At 47.0% G+C, this 15,312-nt stretch overlaps 1 protein-coding gene across 4 annotated transcripts in view; it reads left to right on the forward strand.

Annotated features, from left to right (window-relative positions):
- Positions 1-15,312, forward strand: part of PAK3 (p21 (RAC1) activated kinase 3) — a 179,753-nt gene that overhangs the window by 76,041 nt on the left and 88,400 nt on the right. The window contains exon 1 of one of the 4 annotated variants that reach the window (XM_035541874.2): positions 10,483-10,590. The exons of 2 other annotated variants lie outside the window; for them this stretch is intronic. The gene's annotated coding sequence lies outside the window, so the exon portion shown is untranslated. Of the gene's footprint in view, positions 1-10,482; positions 10,591-14,117; positions 14,244-15,312 lie in introns of those variants that run through there. One more of the 4 variants, XM_035541876.2, reaches the window with a different exon arrangement.

Raw genomic sequence — 15,312 nt, forward strand, 5'->3', positions numbered from 1 at the left:
AGAGCCCTGGTGAAAGGGGATTTCCGAGCTAAGGATGAACTGTCGGGGCACCTGCAGTCTCCCGTTAGGAAGGTGAGTATGGCTGTAAGGAAATCTCTTCCTGTGGAGATGGAGACTTTTTGATCTAAAAGCTGAGGCTGCTTTTTGCCTTCCCAAATGGCAAAATCTTGACTTGGTTGCCTAGTATGCATAGCAGTCCAGAGCTTACTGTTAGTGGCTGTAATTCAGGGACTTGGGGGGTGACCATCAATGCATTTGCAATATTTTCACTTGATGTGGGTGATCAAGCTGACTGGGTTTGCATCTACAGAGAAGTTTTGCAGTTACCACCCTGGTTTTCACAAGGTAGAGAAAAACTGGATCTGCTGTCGGAAGAGGAGCTGCACACCAGGCACCCCTCGCGGTGCCCTCCTGCCAAACGGCTGGGCTTGTAAGGAGCAGCTCAAGTTATTTTTGATCAAACCCCACCAAAGGGTTTTGGTAGGAAATTATACATAAATGGAAGAGAATACTTTCCTAGGCTTTGATAGAGTGGCAGGGAGGAATTCAAACTCAGGTTTTATTTCAGAAATAAAACCTTTTGTGGTTTTCTTCTCTTATTTGGGGTTTTCCTGAATACTTCCTTCTATCCCCGCTCCATTTTAAAGCTCCTGATGCAGTTGCATGAATAAAGCCTGGGGTTTGCTCTTTTACATTGCCCTCCCCCTGGTCTTGGGGAGGAGGGAAGAAAAAAACACCTTTCTGTAAAATTTCCAAACCAAGATGAAGGAGAAAAATAAAATAATGAAATTTTGTCACTCCATAACTTTGTTAAAGTTGGAGAGGTTTAGAAAAGGCAGAAAATAAGAAAGGAGGGGGGCAATAAAGAGGAAGAAAGGCCACCTCCTTACTCCTATTTTTGCATTTAGGCAATAGAAAAGGGAAGAAGCTGTGAAATTGACAGAAACTTTTGCTTCCACTCCCATCTCTCTCCTGTCTCCCTGGTGTGCTTTTTGCCCTCAGGGTGCTTTGGGGGCACAGCTGGAAGGTGGGCTGGCGCCACGCGCCGGGGGAAGCTGAGCGCCCAGGCTGGGGCCGCGATGTTTGGATTTCTTCAGGATCCTGGACCAGACTGCTAAACTGTGGTTAACCAGAGCTAAAGCCAGGATTGCAGGCATAGTTGAGCTAAAGGAGAAACAATGTGAATCTAATTTGACCGGATTGGTAATCACAAGGAATATTTTTCAAACTCTTTCTGAATCATTACCGGGTGGAGGGGTGTAAGAGTTGGGAGAAGCGTTTCTATTAGCAGAAAAGTCCCCGCTGCTCAGGGCTGTTTGCCCACTGGGGCAAGATGTGGGCAGGGTTCAAGATGCAACCGGGTTGTTTGATGCCAAAGAGATGATCTAAATGCTCAGCTTTGCAGCAGATTTTGGTTTCTTGATCCTGTGGTGAGACAAGCGCCCTTCCATGGTCTGGAAGCACGCCTCCTGCAAGGGCTTGCTTTGTTAGGTGAGATCTGCTGAGCTACCTGCCCGGTGCTTTTTAATTTGGTTTGCTTATGTTGGGAAAAATAAACTGACCCCAAGTCAGGAGGAGAAGAAATAGGTCGATCTAGGTTTTGTCCCAGCTCTTATCCGCAAGATTTGCTGCAGTGGCTGGAGCAAGCTGAACAACTCTTGGGGAACTCTTATTTCAGAAGTGAGTTCTCCGTGCTCCTCCTAGTTTGTTTTTCCCATTTCTGTAGGACAAGGGATTTGCCTCAGTTTTGTTTTGGAAATATGGTGGAGCTATACCTTGTGACAAATCCACAAGGACTTCAGATGTGAACTGTATTGCATTCAACAAAACCCACTTGGTTTTTTTAGAGCAGTTCAGTTCTGTGACCTGGTTGGCTGCCCGGTTGTGCTGCTGGGTAGTCTGGCTAACGGTTGCCATCACATGTGGTGTAGATCCTTGAGAGGCTATTTCATGTCTGACCCTACAGATTTCAGGGAAGGGAGCTCATGGTGCCAGCTTCTCATAATGAAGGCTGCGGAAGCAGCATCCAAAGAGATTGGCTAAGCAAATTGCTCCGGCCTAGCAACAGTTTGTTTCGCCTTGGAAATTGGATGCAAACAGCTCCTGGAACCTGTTCTGCGGGGAAATGCTCATCTTTGCAGATGCAACTCTTTACAATACTCTTACAATCTGATTTCAGCAAACATCCTAGCTTTTTAGTTTACACAGGCTTTTATTTTATTATTTTTTCCCTCCTAGGAATATCTTATGCCAGGAGATGCAAGCAAGGGGAGGGCACACGAAGCCTTCCCCTTGGGGTGGATGTCTGCGTGCAGTGTTTTGGTCTGGCGTAGGTACTGAAACCAGGGTCTGGGTTCAGCATTGCTCTTGTGATACCAGTTATGCTGGTGTCTGCTTTGGTTCGGGATGATTTACTACGTGGTGCATCTGTAAGCAGGATATGCCAAATCAGAACCATTTATCTGCCTGCCTTTGCAACCCCTCAAGTGTTCAGCCTGCAGCTAGAATGGGGCCTTGATCAAAACCAGTTCTTACTTCTGTCCTTTTCTGGTTCGAGAGGTAGAAGAATACGATGAATCTTGTGTTCCTTCCCATCCTTTATCCCTCTTTGGTTGCTTTTTGTGGGATGGCTCTGTCTTGCAGATTGAAATCTAAAAGGCAGACTTGGTTGTTCAGTCCCAGGGACTGGCAGGGCAGCCCCGGGAGATCTGCCTTTGAGGTGTCTGTGGCTGTAAAACTGTGCCGTGACCACAGAGCTGACTTGGGTGCGTGTCCAGCTGGGCTTACGGGCTGTGGGTGAGGAAGGAGCTGCAGTTCTTTCATCCTGATGGCAGAAGAGGCAAAATGTGGGAGCAAACAAAACAGAGACAGACACTTGTCGTGCCACCATGAAGTAGTGTCGTGGCGACTTGTCATCCTGTGGCTGTGCTGCATGTCATTGCGTCTTAGAGGCAGCCTTGTCAGGGGAATGCACGTGCGCCTTGCTAACGTGCAGTTTATTCAGCCGGGCAGGGTTTTCCCTGTTTGTTAGACCCACTTCAAAAGGAAGCCAGGTGAATTTTGCTAGTGCATCATTTTGGGCACTACTGCGACCATCAGCCATGCTCTTAAACCTTAAAGTAAATTCTCATTTATTGTCAGGCTTTTTTTTCCTTTCTCAAGGGAAGAAGCACAGAACCTGTGGCAGAGGCCATCCACCTTCCTGGATGGACCTGTGAGCTGCTCGCCAGCCAGGTCACCTCAGGAGAAGGCCATAAAGTGAGAAGATGAGACCTAACAGAGCCGTGTTTTCAGATGAGTCCCACTAGAAGGCAGCCCTGCCCAGCCAGGAGCGAGCCGCAACGGCTCCAATAAGGGGCAAAAGATGGCGAGGTCCTCAGAGGAGGTCCTGCGTGCCATAAAATGGCACGTGGAGGAATAGGGTGGTGGATCAAACTTCTGCTCTTGGATACTACTGCTTGACAGATGGTCAGTTGCCCTACTTTCTCTGGTGTGCTGAGGGGAAAGGCAGATAAATGGCTGCTGCTCTGAAGGGGTGACAGTGAAGCAGAGGAGCGGGCTCCTGCTCCTTTACCCCGTCTAACTGCTACATGGCAGCAGCAATAATCTGATCCTAAATTCTGGGAGTAAAATCCCCAATGAGTCAAGGTGGGTTATTTGGACTGCCTGCATGCTCTCTGCAGCGTGGCTTATCTAAACAGATCTGTCCAGACATTTCTAGAGTTTCTCTTTCCCTGGGTATGCCATGCACAGCACTTAGTTTGGCTGTTCACAGCTGACTAAATCCTTTTAAGAATGAGTCACTCCTAAATGAGAGGTGACAACGGATCTGCAGACAGCAAGAAGTCAAGAGTGAGATAATGAATATTAGAGAAACGCTAAACTAAATAGGGAACAAGCAGCATGAACTCGCAGCCCTTAAAAATAGCACTGCACTAAAAGGATGGTTTCTATTTAGAAATGTAGTTCCCAGGGAGAGTTTAGGTTTCCTGACCCATAAGTTTGTCTCTGAACTTGTCCTGCCTCACCAGCTCTTGAAGAAGACACAGGTTGGCATAGGTTAGTGCTTCGTGGGGAGATTCCCCAGGCAGAACCCCCTCCACATTGACTTAAGATGTGGTGTCAGTGGCTGATGCTCTTCCCTTGCAGTCAACCTTGCTGCACCGTGTAGCAGAAGAAAAAGGATGGGCTGGAGCTGCTCATCCTGGGCTCTTGGCATCACATCTCGTGTGGTGGGATCCCCTGGTGGCGTATGGCTAAGCAGAGCACTCTGGCTTCGTGCCCTAGGCACTGTAACGGGTGAGCAGTGGCTGGCTTTTGCTGCAGAGGTGACTACTTCAGCGGAGATGTAAGTCATCCTGGAGTTTGTTTTACACGTTGGTTTGGGCTGGACGTTGGCACAAGGTTATTGTCTAAGGCACAGATTTGCAAAGAGCTAAAGGGAGTTAATTGTCCAAGTCCCATTAAAATGCAATATAATTATAAAATCCCATTAAAATGCAATATAGTTATATAGGTTCATTTTAGTTATTTATATTTTGTGCAATGCACAGTGATTTTTTTTGCATGCATCTTTCTCTGTTAAAAGCCCTCAGCAAGACTAATGTCCTTCGCGATGCTGAAAATTAACCATTTACTCTGCTAATTCAACACTATAAAGAGCAAATGTTCAACCACTTAAGAAATAAATGAAGTATTGAGATACAGTATCTCTACCTGCATCCAAAAATCTTTGGCATGACTAAAAAGACAAATTACAGCTTTTGGCTTTTACCTTGTCTAAGAGAAACAAATCAGCCCAGGAGGCAGTCGGGAATCTTGAAGGAAAATGAGAAAAGGACCTCACAGATTGAACTGGGGCAGATAAGTGGCAGATGATCAGGTGGAGTTTGTCGTGTTGGTTTCCACTCATAACTGAATGAAATTTAGGTGTATGCTGATAACACAAGCACAAGGGCCTTTGAACGCTGTCTGATAGCTATGGGAGAAGCAGGGAAGAAACTGAGAGAATTTGGGCCACTAATAAATAAAATGACCCGTGGGGGTTGATTTTATTCATTTCTCAGTGGAAATGCGAAGCTAGAAGCAGAAGGGTGGTGAGAGGGGGAAGTGATTATGCATGTGCGTAAAAGCCTTTGGGACCACAAGTGATAATTTGGGCTAAAGGTTATCCTAGGGCAGTTCTTATAGCTTAGTGAAATGTTATTTTCAAATTGGTCCCAAACGGGACTTCACAACACCGCGATCTGTCAGCATCCCAGCACAGCTTCCCTTCAGAGAGTGATTCCTTGTGACAGACTGTCAGGGGGACGCTGGCAGTGCAAACAATTGCGAGAGTTGGGATTATTTTTTCTCTTTTTTGGTAGTGATATTTTTATCCCTGCTTTCATTCAGTTTAGAAGAACGTGCTGCTGGTAAGGAAGCTGTCAAGGGGGAGGACTGCACTGATAAAAGGGCACTAGGAATGGTCTTTGTCCCTGTTATTAAAAAAAAAAAAAAAAGTGGCATGATTATTTATTTGTTTAGGAAAGTACAAGGGATTCAAATGAGGTATCAGAGCTCAATTTCTTCGCACATTCTGATCCTATTGACCTCAGAGCGAATGGCTTTAATTTTCTTTGCTAATGGTGTTTTGTCTCAGTGACTGCGGGGCTCTGCAGTTACCTGGATCATTGATGTCGGCTTAGGCTGAATTATGATCTTTGCTTGGGTCATCTTCAGGTGTGTTTTGTTTAGTTTGATGTTTTTGTCAAGTGGATCGAGAGCATATGGAGAGAGGATGCTGTTGCTTTTTAGTCTTTTTTTAAAAACAGGTATAAATAAACTTCCATCCAGGTCCTCTCTGTCTTCTGTCTCAGCTCCATGCATCACCCCTCTCTGAGCACACTGTCAAATCTCACTTTACTTCTGCCAAAGGTTGCTCCTCCAGACTGATGGCTGCGTTTTCTCTTCTCCAGTGCCCTTTGTCTTCTCCCGTCAGACACAAGCTGCTTGTCATCCTTTCCCTGTTTCCTACCTGCCCCTGGCCTGAAGCTGCTGGCAGCCAGCAGGGAGTCAGGAGCTGCGTTGGTCCCATCGTCTGACTTCCAGTGGCCACGTGAACCCCTTCATTTTCTCACCACTTTTGTTGCTGTACCTAACACCTGGTTTGTCTTCCCCACGTGGTGTAGAGCAAAACCCTGGAGCTGTGCTGACCAGTGGCACGAGGAAGGTCCCGTCCCCTTTGGAAGGGGTGCCAGTCCTGCTGCTGGCAGCATCCCAGGAGAGCTGTTGTTGGCCAGGCTACTTGGCCAGTCGATAATGAATGCTCATCAATCTGCTTCCCGCTTCTTGATGACAGCTGTGTGATAGCCTGATCAATTTTATGATTGCCATTTGGGTGATGGCCTCCTGCTGCTTTACTCCAGCTTTTGGGGTTAAGAAAAAGGAGAGCAAAAATCCGAGAGCCTCTGCTCGTTTCCCCCAGCTTGAGGATAAGGTGGAAACACCACAGATGATTAGCTGTATTTATTTTTTTTATCTTGCATCAGTTTTCAAGATTTAAATAATCTCTTACAGTGTTTTCAGTGACAACCCTGGAAGTATAAATATAGAAACCACAGACAGTTCTCTGGAGACTGAAGGCCTAATATGTGAATAATCTCACCTCCCACTTCATAACAATATCACAGGGGAAAAAGGTGCATTATGCATGCCCACAGCCTTGCTTCAGCGTTGTCTAGCCTGGTGTGTGAAGTGCATGTAAATATTTTAAGGGTAGATCTCAAGCCACCAGCGTGGGAGAGCCTACACAAAGCAGGTGGCGGGACTCCCGCTGGGGTTTCAATGTGCCCTGTGTCCAGAACCCCGAGCACGCCAGGGCTGGGCAGGAGACTTGCGCTGTTAGTGCGAGGTGTGTGGCTCACCACAACTCGGAAGCGTTCATTTTTTTTTATGTGCTGATAATTTGTGCTTTTAAGTATGCTGCGGAGTTATCTCATCTGTTAATACTTAAAAACGTGGCACTCTGCTTTACCCTCAGCAAACATCTCTGGAGCATGAAATTGTTCTCAGAGTGGTAAAATTCAGCTAAGTTGCCAAGTTGTTGGAATAATGATGGGATTAAAGGGGATGTTCCAAACTATAGAGGCCAAGGCTTTTGTTCTTTAATTCTTTTGCTTAAATACACCTGTAGGATGTGTTATGGATAACATTAGCCTGGGTAGGGACCTGAACTGCTGGGGCATGAGAAGCATGCCCTGCCCTCTGGCTGTTCTTGGTGGGGAGGAGAGCAAGTCTAGCAAGGCCTTGTGCTTTTCCTGTACACACACACCTCATCAAAACGAGCTGTGCTCTCGGAAGCACGGGCTTGTCAGGGCAGTGCTGTCTGTGCTGGCACAGCTGGACCAGCGAGGGGAGAAAATTGAAGGTAAAGCTCTTTTTTCCAGTTCAGGGGCTGAACTGGGGGAATGGGACATAAACCAAATCAGATAAACAAAAAAGCACGCTAAAAAAGGTATTTTTGAGTCAGTCCTAATTTTCTGGTGCCACTTGTCCATCTGGTACAGAGAGGACTTTGTGAGTGGCCTCCTGAATAGCACTGGCCAGGTTTCTTTGGATAGAAGCTGTGTTAGATCTGTCTGCATCGGCGTAACGGCATTTCAGAAAGTGGCTCCTTGAGATTAATTCAAATGAGTATTGCTGCTGAATTAAATGGATGCCAAGGTCAGACAGTGATTCGTGTCCAGCGCTAATTGACGTGGGCTCTGCTGAACTGCATGCTGCTCCAGGATTGCCTGCTCAGTGCCACGCTACAACGGGAAAGCTGAAGCAGAAGGTTAGTCAAAGAGGGTGGTGCTTTCGCATGTGGGAAGCAGTAGCCACCGAGGCTAAACAGTTGAGAAAAGGACTTCTGGTAAATGGAAACAGATGCACCTAGCTCCTGTGTTTTGTTTGCTGACCAGCTTGGGATGCTTCTGCGCTGGAGGAGCTAGCAGCTCTGCAGCCCAGCTCCTGTAACCTGGCCATTTTTGCACTACCCTTGCTGGTTTCTTGAAAGAGGAAATGGGAACTTTATGAAGTCTGGGAGATGTAATACAGAGACACAGCGTAAGTGCTTTAGTTCTGCATCTTAATCTATCTGGATGTGCTGAAAGCCTGTGAGCAACCGCTGAGAACAGAAGTCATGCCTGAAGAACAAATCACTCGTAGAGCACTTGTCATCAGCACATCTCCGAGGGCTTTATAAATGAGGCTGCTTTCCTCATTTCTCCTTCACAACTGAGGAAACTGGTACTGAGAACAACAAGAGGAACTGATGGACCAGGCTGGAGCCAGGACCAGAGCTCATCTGTCCTGAGACACAGGAGGAGAACTGTCCCTGTTTTCGAGCTATGGAAGTGGCCCAGTAAAGGTGTTGGAGAAGTCGCTGCAGCGTGTACTTGCCTGCTGGCTCTGTGCAGCCCCCAAGATCATAGCACTACATCAGAAGGTGAATGGTTCTTGGGTTCCCTTACTAGCAGCTCTTCTCCTACCATCTCTTCAGGACTGTTTCTGCTCTTACGAAGGTGATAAAGCAGGCTGGTTACAGAGCTCTGTCAGAAAACTCTGTCCTGGGGGCAGGCAGTTTGTTTTTCTGCAGATTACCTTCCTCGTGGTGAAAATGATGCTCGTATCATTGCACAGCCCAGCTGTAGTTCCTCATAGAAATGCCCAAGTCCAGGTTCTTCCACATATACCTGTCCCCATGATGTGTGATCCCTCCGGCACCTGGAGGGAGATCCCAGCTGCTTCTTGGGATCCTCTCTGAGGTGCACAGGATCCATAACTGCCTTGCCAGTGTGCTGCTCTGTGTGTAACATGCCGTGCTCTTCTGAAGATGTTTTCCCTCAGGGTGATGTTCTGATCTCTCACGCATGAGACCACAGAACTGAGGAGGTGTGGAACAAGGTAGGAGAGCAGATTTGGGTGAAGTTTGGCCTTCACATTACATAAGGAGTCTGTGGCACTGCAGGGACCTGAACCCAGCATCCTTGTTACCAAGCCACCACCCTGCACCATGAGCCTGCTTGGTTTTGCCCCGAGCCTTGCATTACGGCCCTGCCCCTCAAGTCTGGGATTTAATGATGTCATTTCCAAAAGTTTTGATTGATGGCAAGCCAGAAGGAGATTAGAAGATCCTGCAGCGTGTTAACAAATCACCCCATTGATTTATCTGCAATGAAGATCACCCTAAACGAAGTGCTCTGATTAATCCATCTTTACTTCATACTGGTAACAGGAGGGACTGATTTATTGATGCCGGGCCCAGCCGTTAATGTGCCGTGTTCATAAATCGTGCTGCACATGTGCTGAACTGGGATTTATAAACCCCAGTCAGACTTCCTGACTTCACCACATCACTGGGATCCTGGGCACCTTGCAAGTTTTCAGAGCTGTACGAAGCCTTGCCAGGTAGAGGAAGGCACAACCCTACCAGGGATTTCTTCTCTTGGAGCCTGGGAATGCTCTGTGCCTTGGGGTTTGGGGAGCAGATCACCTTGGGCTCCCCTTGCTGGTTCCCCTTGCTCATTCACAAGGCAGCAGAAGGAAGACAAGGATGGATGCAGAGTCATCTCTGATGGCTGGATGGGGGCGAAGGGAGGGAGCTGGGCTTTATGCAGCCGTCTGCAGTAATGGCTGGTTCTTTTATTGCCTGCTGCTTTATGTTTAGTCGAGTCACAGGAGATCGGTGTGGGTAAGGGGGGAGATGCAGAATTTAAAGCGAGAAGGCTTTGCAGGAGCCCTTCAGTCTGACTTCCTGAATTATTCAGGATGTGGTATTTTGCCTTGTAACTCTCACAATGCAGCTAATGACTTTGTAACTGAGCTAGGCAAGTGTGAAGGGATTTGAGCATCCTCTCCTCACCCCACCCCCCAAATTTGCTCTCAGATATGTGCTGCACAGAAAGAGTTCTGTGAGGTACCAAACACAGCTGTGCCTTTGCCCTGCAAAGCTGTGAGATCTCCACCTTTGTGATCTTTTTACTTTATATCAGTGCTGGGCTGTAAGAATCAGCAAGTTCTACATTAGAGATGTGTAATTCCTGGTTTTCCATGAGGACATCCGAGGTGCAGGAGATTCTTCCGTGCAGCAGGCACACTTAAATGCATCGGCTGCATTCACGGCTGCAGGTGGGCACTGGTATGCTTTTAAAAAGGAAGATGGCTTTGGCTCCTGGAACCAAGTAGAATTTGATTTAGATTAGCAATTAAACCCAAGTACCCCCCACTACGCTCTTCTCAGTGCTAGGTAATGTGAGATGAAACCTTTATTATAATTATGGTGACATGAGTTTTAAAACTTTATAATGTACGTGATGATGCTCTAAAAGTGACCTCCTGCATGTTTAGATCAATTAAGCTATTACTATTTCTTATGTCTAGATTAATCAATCATAAACAGAGCTGCAGGAGGGCTGAGGAAACTATCCACGTTGAACGTTCTCCTGAGACTCCTCTCTGGACAGGTTGCCTGAATTCCCGTGACTTACCAACCCACTTCTGCCCTGCCTGCGGTCTGGTCCCATGATATACGGCAGTTGGGATAGCTGTACAGCCTGCTCGGTGTCTGTGAGTACAGATGAACTTCTTCACTCCCTCCAACAGAAGAGGAGTGCTTGTGCCAAAAAGAATCATCAAATATTTGCCTTTATTAGCCAAGCCAGGCAGCAGGCTTGGCTAATAAAGGCTAAATAAAAAAAATATCTGGAAAACCTTTAGAGAAATAGAGGCTGAAGAGGGAGAACATTGCGATTAAGAGAAAGCTGCCTCAGAACAATGGGTTGTAGCTGTCAGTGAACACTGCTGCCATTTTTAGCATTTGCTAGGAACATCCAGTCTTGCAGAGAAATACTCATCCTTTCCTTTTCCACCAGTTATCACCTCTGCCAGTCGCACTGTTTACAGGTCTGCTTCTGTCTGTAGAGCTGATGTGATAACCCTCTTCTGCTTAGCAACTGCAGGGAAATCTGGGACAGCCCTACTTTTACTTACTGAGACTCAGCATTAAACGTTGGAATGAAATCCTGGTTTTCATGAAATTGGTAGCAAAATTCCTACTGACATCAGGAGAGGTAATATGTGTCCAGTGATGTTTTCTATTTTTTATGAAAAAGTCAAAGTTAAGGCTAATCTGATCTCAAGTGATGTCATTTAAATGAAATTACCGCTTTGTTTATACAGCAGGTCTTAGATCCCAGAGCAGATGGGGTCATCATGTAAAGGGCTGGACAAGGCGGTATTGAACAGCAGGCTCTGCTTCGGAGACTTTACCAGCTCAAGTCACAAGTCAGGAGGGTGCTTAATGCATGTCCAACCCCAGAGCCTGCAAATAGCTCCTGTGACTTCAGTGGGAGTGTTCACATGCCTAACCTTAAATAAGTGCTGAAGTACCTAAGGCACTCTAACTGAAGAGCCAACACACAGTCTTTCTTGAATTTTGGTTTTCACTCTTCTTCTAGCTTCTGCCTGCCCTGACTTTCTGCAAGCCTGCGGAGGGCTGATAACTGTGTTTTTGTAGATAGGCTCAGCCAGTGCACTTTTAACATAGCAATGAAGCTGACCTCAAAAAAAAAAACCAAAATACAGAACATCCTCAAACCCCACAGGCTGCGCTTCCCTGCTCTTGGGAATTTCAGATGGATAAAGCTGTTGGAAAGAGCACTCGGACTGTAAAATGTGACTGTAGGACCTTGGTCCTTATAAAAAATAACTATAATGAGCCTTGGTCTCTTCTTCGCACACATAACAAAGAGCAGAGGATCTGGTAGAGCCTTCCAAAACTGTCCCAGGCAGAGCGAAAGGAAAGACAAGGAGATGTGCAAGACAAAAATGCCACTTGAAGGGAGCACAAACCTAATCTTGTTGGTATTTCTCTCACTGTATGTCTGACAGAAAGGCTTCTGTTAGTTTTTAAGTGCTTTGATAAGCAGAAAGGAGGTATTTGTTTCCTTCTGCTGCTGGCTTTCTCCCCCCATATTATTTACCCATTTACTTGATTTTTCCACTCTCCTTTCATTTTCCTTTTAAATTTTTACCTCATGAGGCATATTAAAGATGTCATCACAAGCTCCATGCACACAAGGAGACAGGAATGAGCTCCTTAATGTTTTGGTCACGATAAATCGTCATTCAGTGGCACTGCCAGGCAGTTAGAGGAGCAGGGAATCACCATTTCCTTAGTGAGAACATCTGCAGAAAGCAGCCTGTAATCCTGCCATGTCAAACCCGGACACTGAATCCTTAGTGAAGGTGTTGAGTAAGGGTACTGTGTTCTTTTCTTTAAAAAAATAAAATAAAATACATGCAGTGCTAGAACTCTATCAGCTTAGAAAGGAAACCCTTAAAAATAGCTTTGCCTGTTTCAAGCCAGCTGACTTTCTCTTTTGCTGCGCTGTATGTTGTAAAATGTTTACTGGGATTTTAAGAAGTCGACACTCTGCTTTCTTTGATGTGTTTGCCTGCTTTCTGCATTCCGTGGGCAATTAATTGCAAATATTGATGGCGAGTGTTTGTTGGGGGGATAAAAACAAGCACCCTTCCTCTGAAAAGTTGTAAGTAGAGATGGAAGCTTTCCTCCTGCTCTCTGATTCCTGCAAGTTGTACTTACAGAGACCACATAGGAGTCCAGAAAGCTTGAGCTCCTTTCCTCTTAACCGTTTATTTCACAATGAGGGAGTTCTTTAGGCATGCTTTTACCGATGGCTTCCTGATGCCTCACTGCAGAGGCGCTGCAGGAAGCTCCCACATGGCAATTCCTCCAGGAGAGCAGTGGGGCAGGTGTCTGCGTGAGGTGGCGAGGCACAGCACAACTGATCAGGGAGCCTGGATTCTCGGAGCTGCCACTTTTCTCCTCTGGGCATCCCTCCTTGCAGAGCCTGCTGCGTTTGTGGCCTAGTTTTAAGGAGATGTTTCTGACAGCAGTGGCAAACGCTGACATTTTCTCCCCCCTCCTCGTTGGGTTTGAGCTGAACACCAGTGCAGGAGGAAGCTGGGGGCTGCGGGTGCATCCTAGGGTCTTGTTGGTAAACTCTGAGGTGGTTAATGGTCGCTTTTCCCCATTACTTCTATCAGAAAGTAGTTTCTGCCTCATCCTTCTAGTAAAAGGAACATGAAAATTTCCGATCCAAGTTTACTTATGGCCTTTTTATTCTTCCGTGTTTATTTCTAGTCCCTGATCTTGACTGGCTGTTGTCTTCCTTGGTGTTTGCCTTGGAGGTATTTCTGGATTGCAGCGATGACCCCTCTCAGCCTCTGCTTAAGCTAAAAAAAGCCAGCCACGCTGTTCTCCTCACGGAGGAATCTCCCTTATCCTGGTTGTCCTGGCAGCATCTGGCTTCTTAGGCCAGTGAGTGTGGCCAAGAGGGGCCCACACAGTGCCCACCATGGTCTGCTCGGTTCCCCCAGTTTCTGGGCTGTTTAAAACAGCTTTGCCTGGCTCGGGAGCAACACGTGAGTTTATTACCTCCATGGCTTTGGTTTAAAACAAAACACAACAACCGTGCACTGACTGCAGAGGCATTTCCTTCTCTGTGCAGGGCAAGGACCGGGATGTGATTCTCTGGGGAGACAAAGGGTGGAAGATGCATTGGGACTGCCTGGGTGCTGCATGGCACCTGGCTTCTTCCTTACTGCTCAGAGCCCGTGTGAGCATGAGAGAACGGGGTGAGGAGGCAGAAGGGCCAGCCTGGAAGGGGTAGCAAGCTGGCAGGAAAATCAGAACAATGCTACTGGGAAAAATCTGGGAAAAGCTGGCTGTGATCTGTGGAAATGGTGGGTGAAGTTGCTGCGCCGTTTGAAGGTGAGGAGAAAGTAAGTGCTTTGCCACAGCTGGGAAACACAGGACAAAATTTTCGTCAGCGTAACAGAGAAATTGATGGCCCTGCGTGGCCTTCTGCCAGCTGAAGATCAGGCCTAATATTTGTTTTCCAAGTAAAAGGGTTCAGACAATCTTCTAGCCTGCCTGCAGAACAAAGGAGTGAGACAGATTTAATGCTCGTTCTGTTAATTGCCCGATGGCCATTCTTGCAGCATGGATCTGTGTTTACGTGCCAGAATAATTTGGGTTTGTGTCTGACACAGGAGATGTGACTTGTGGAAGGACTTTGGTCTGGGCTGTTACCCCAGGAGGACTGGGGAAATGAGGGCAGATCCTCCCTGCCCGTTCGGTCTGCGACTGGAAACAGTGTTCAGGGAGGAGCTGTTCCCCAGTGACGGGCGGAGAGGTGAGTGACATGTAAGCCATTTGTAAAGCTGAGGGAGAGGAGGGGAAAGGGAGAAGAGAAGGGACAGGAAGGTCCTGAAGGGTTTTTCTTCAGCCTGGCTTAATTTGGAGGTGACATGTCAACTTAAATTAACCCGTTCCAAAGAGCACCCATCCCAGACCTCTGATGCACTCCTAAGACAGTGACTGGGGGGTGACCTACACAGTTGGGGACAGAGAGGGGTACAGCTGGGGACAGAGAGGGAGGGTGTTGGGATGCAGGGCTTTGTGCCAGGGCTGTGTTGTCCCCAATCTGTGTGACTGCATGCAATCACCAGCATGGGGTTCACCCATGTTCTCCTTACTGTGTGTTTGTGCTCTGGTGTGTCACGTCCAGGTATGTTGGACTTACACTGTGGTTTTCTGCAATGCTCCTAATTTGAGTAAGGTTTAAATCGGAGTCTCATCTGGATGTCGAATGGTTAATGGAACAAAGCAAACACCTGCGTCTGCAGCCTTGTCCCCTCCGATGCAGCTGAATAGCATTTCACGATGGCAGGGAAATAATTCAGCAAAAGCAGGCCCTGCTCCGTGGGAGATGAATGAAGCTCAAGTGAAGTGGAGGTCACTCGTGTTAATCGGAAGCAAATAGGATTGTGGGACAAGGGGAAGAGGGCGAACCTCCTTTTATGTACAAATTCTATAGCTCAGAGACTTAGGAAACACTTCATAGTAAACATTTGCAAAGTAGCCACGTCATTAACCTTCTCTGAGGGGAGAGACGAATGCTTTTCCTGCTTCGTTTTGTGCAGGTCTCGCATTTTGGTACGTATGCAAATCCTGCTGGGTGGCAGTGTCTCATACAAATAAGCTTGAAATGCAGAGGCAGCCACGCAAGCGAAATGGCTTGCCTTCCCCTGCAGCTGCAGCGAGACTTTTATCATGGGAGGAGCCAGGAGAGGGGCAGGTTTGTTTGTAAGGAAGCATCAGGAAGAGAGAAGAAAACCAGGAATCCTCCTAAAATGCTTGCACGGTGGCAGAAAGTCCTGCATCCATGCTACAGTGCTACCCTGTATTTTTGATGACCTAAT

Source organism: Cygnus atratus, chromosome 13 (genome assembly GCF_013377495.2).
Source record: "Cygnus atratus isolate AKBS03 ecotype Queensland, Australia chromosome 13, CAtr_DNAZoo_HiC_assembly, whole genome shotgun sequence".
Lineage (NCBI taxonomy): Eukaryota > Metazoa > Chordata > Aves > Anseriformes > Anatidae > Cygnus > Cygnus atratus.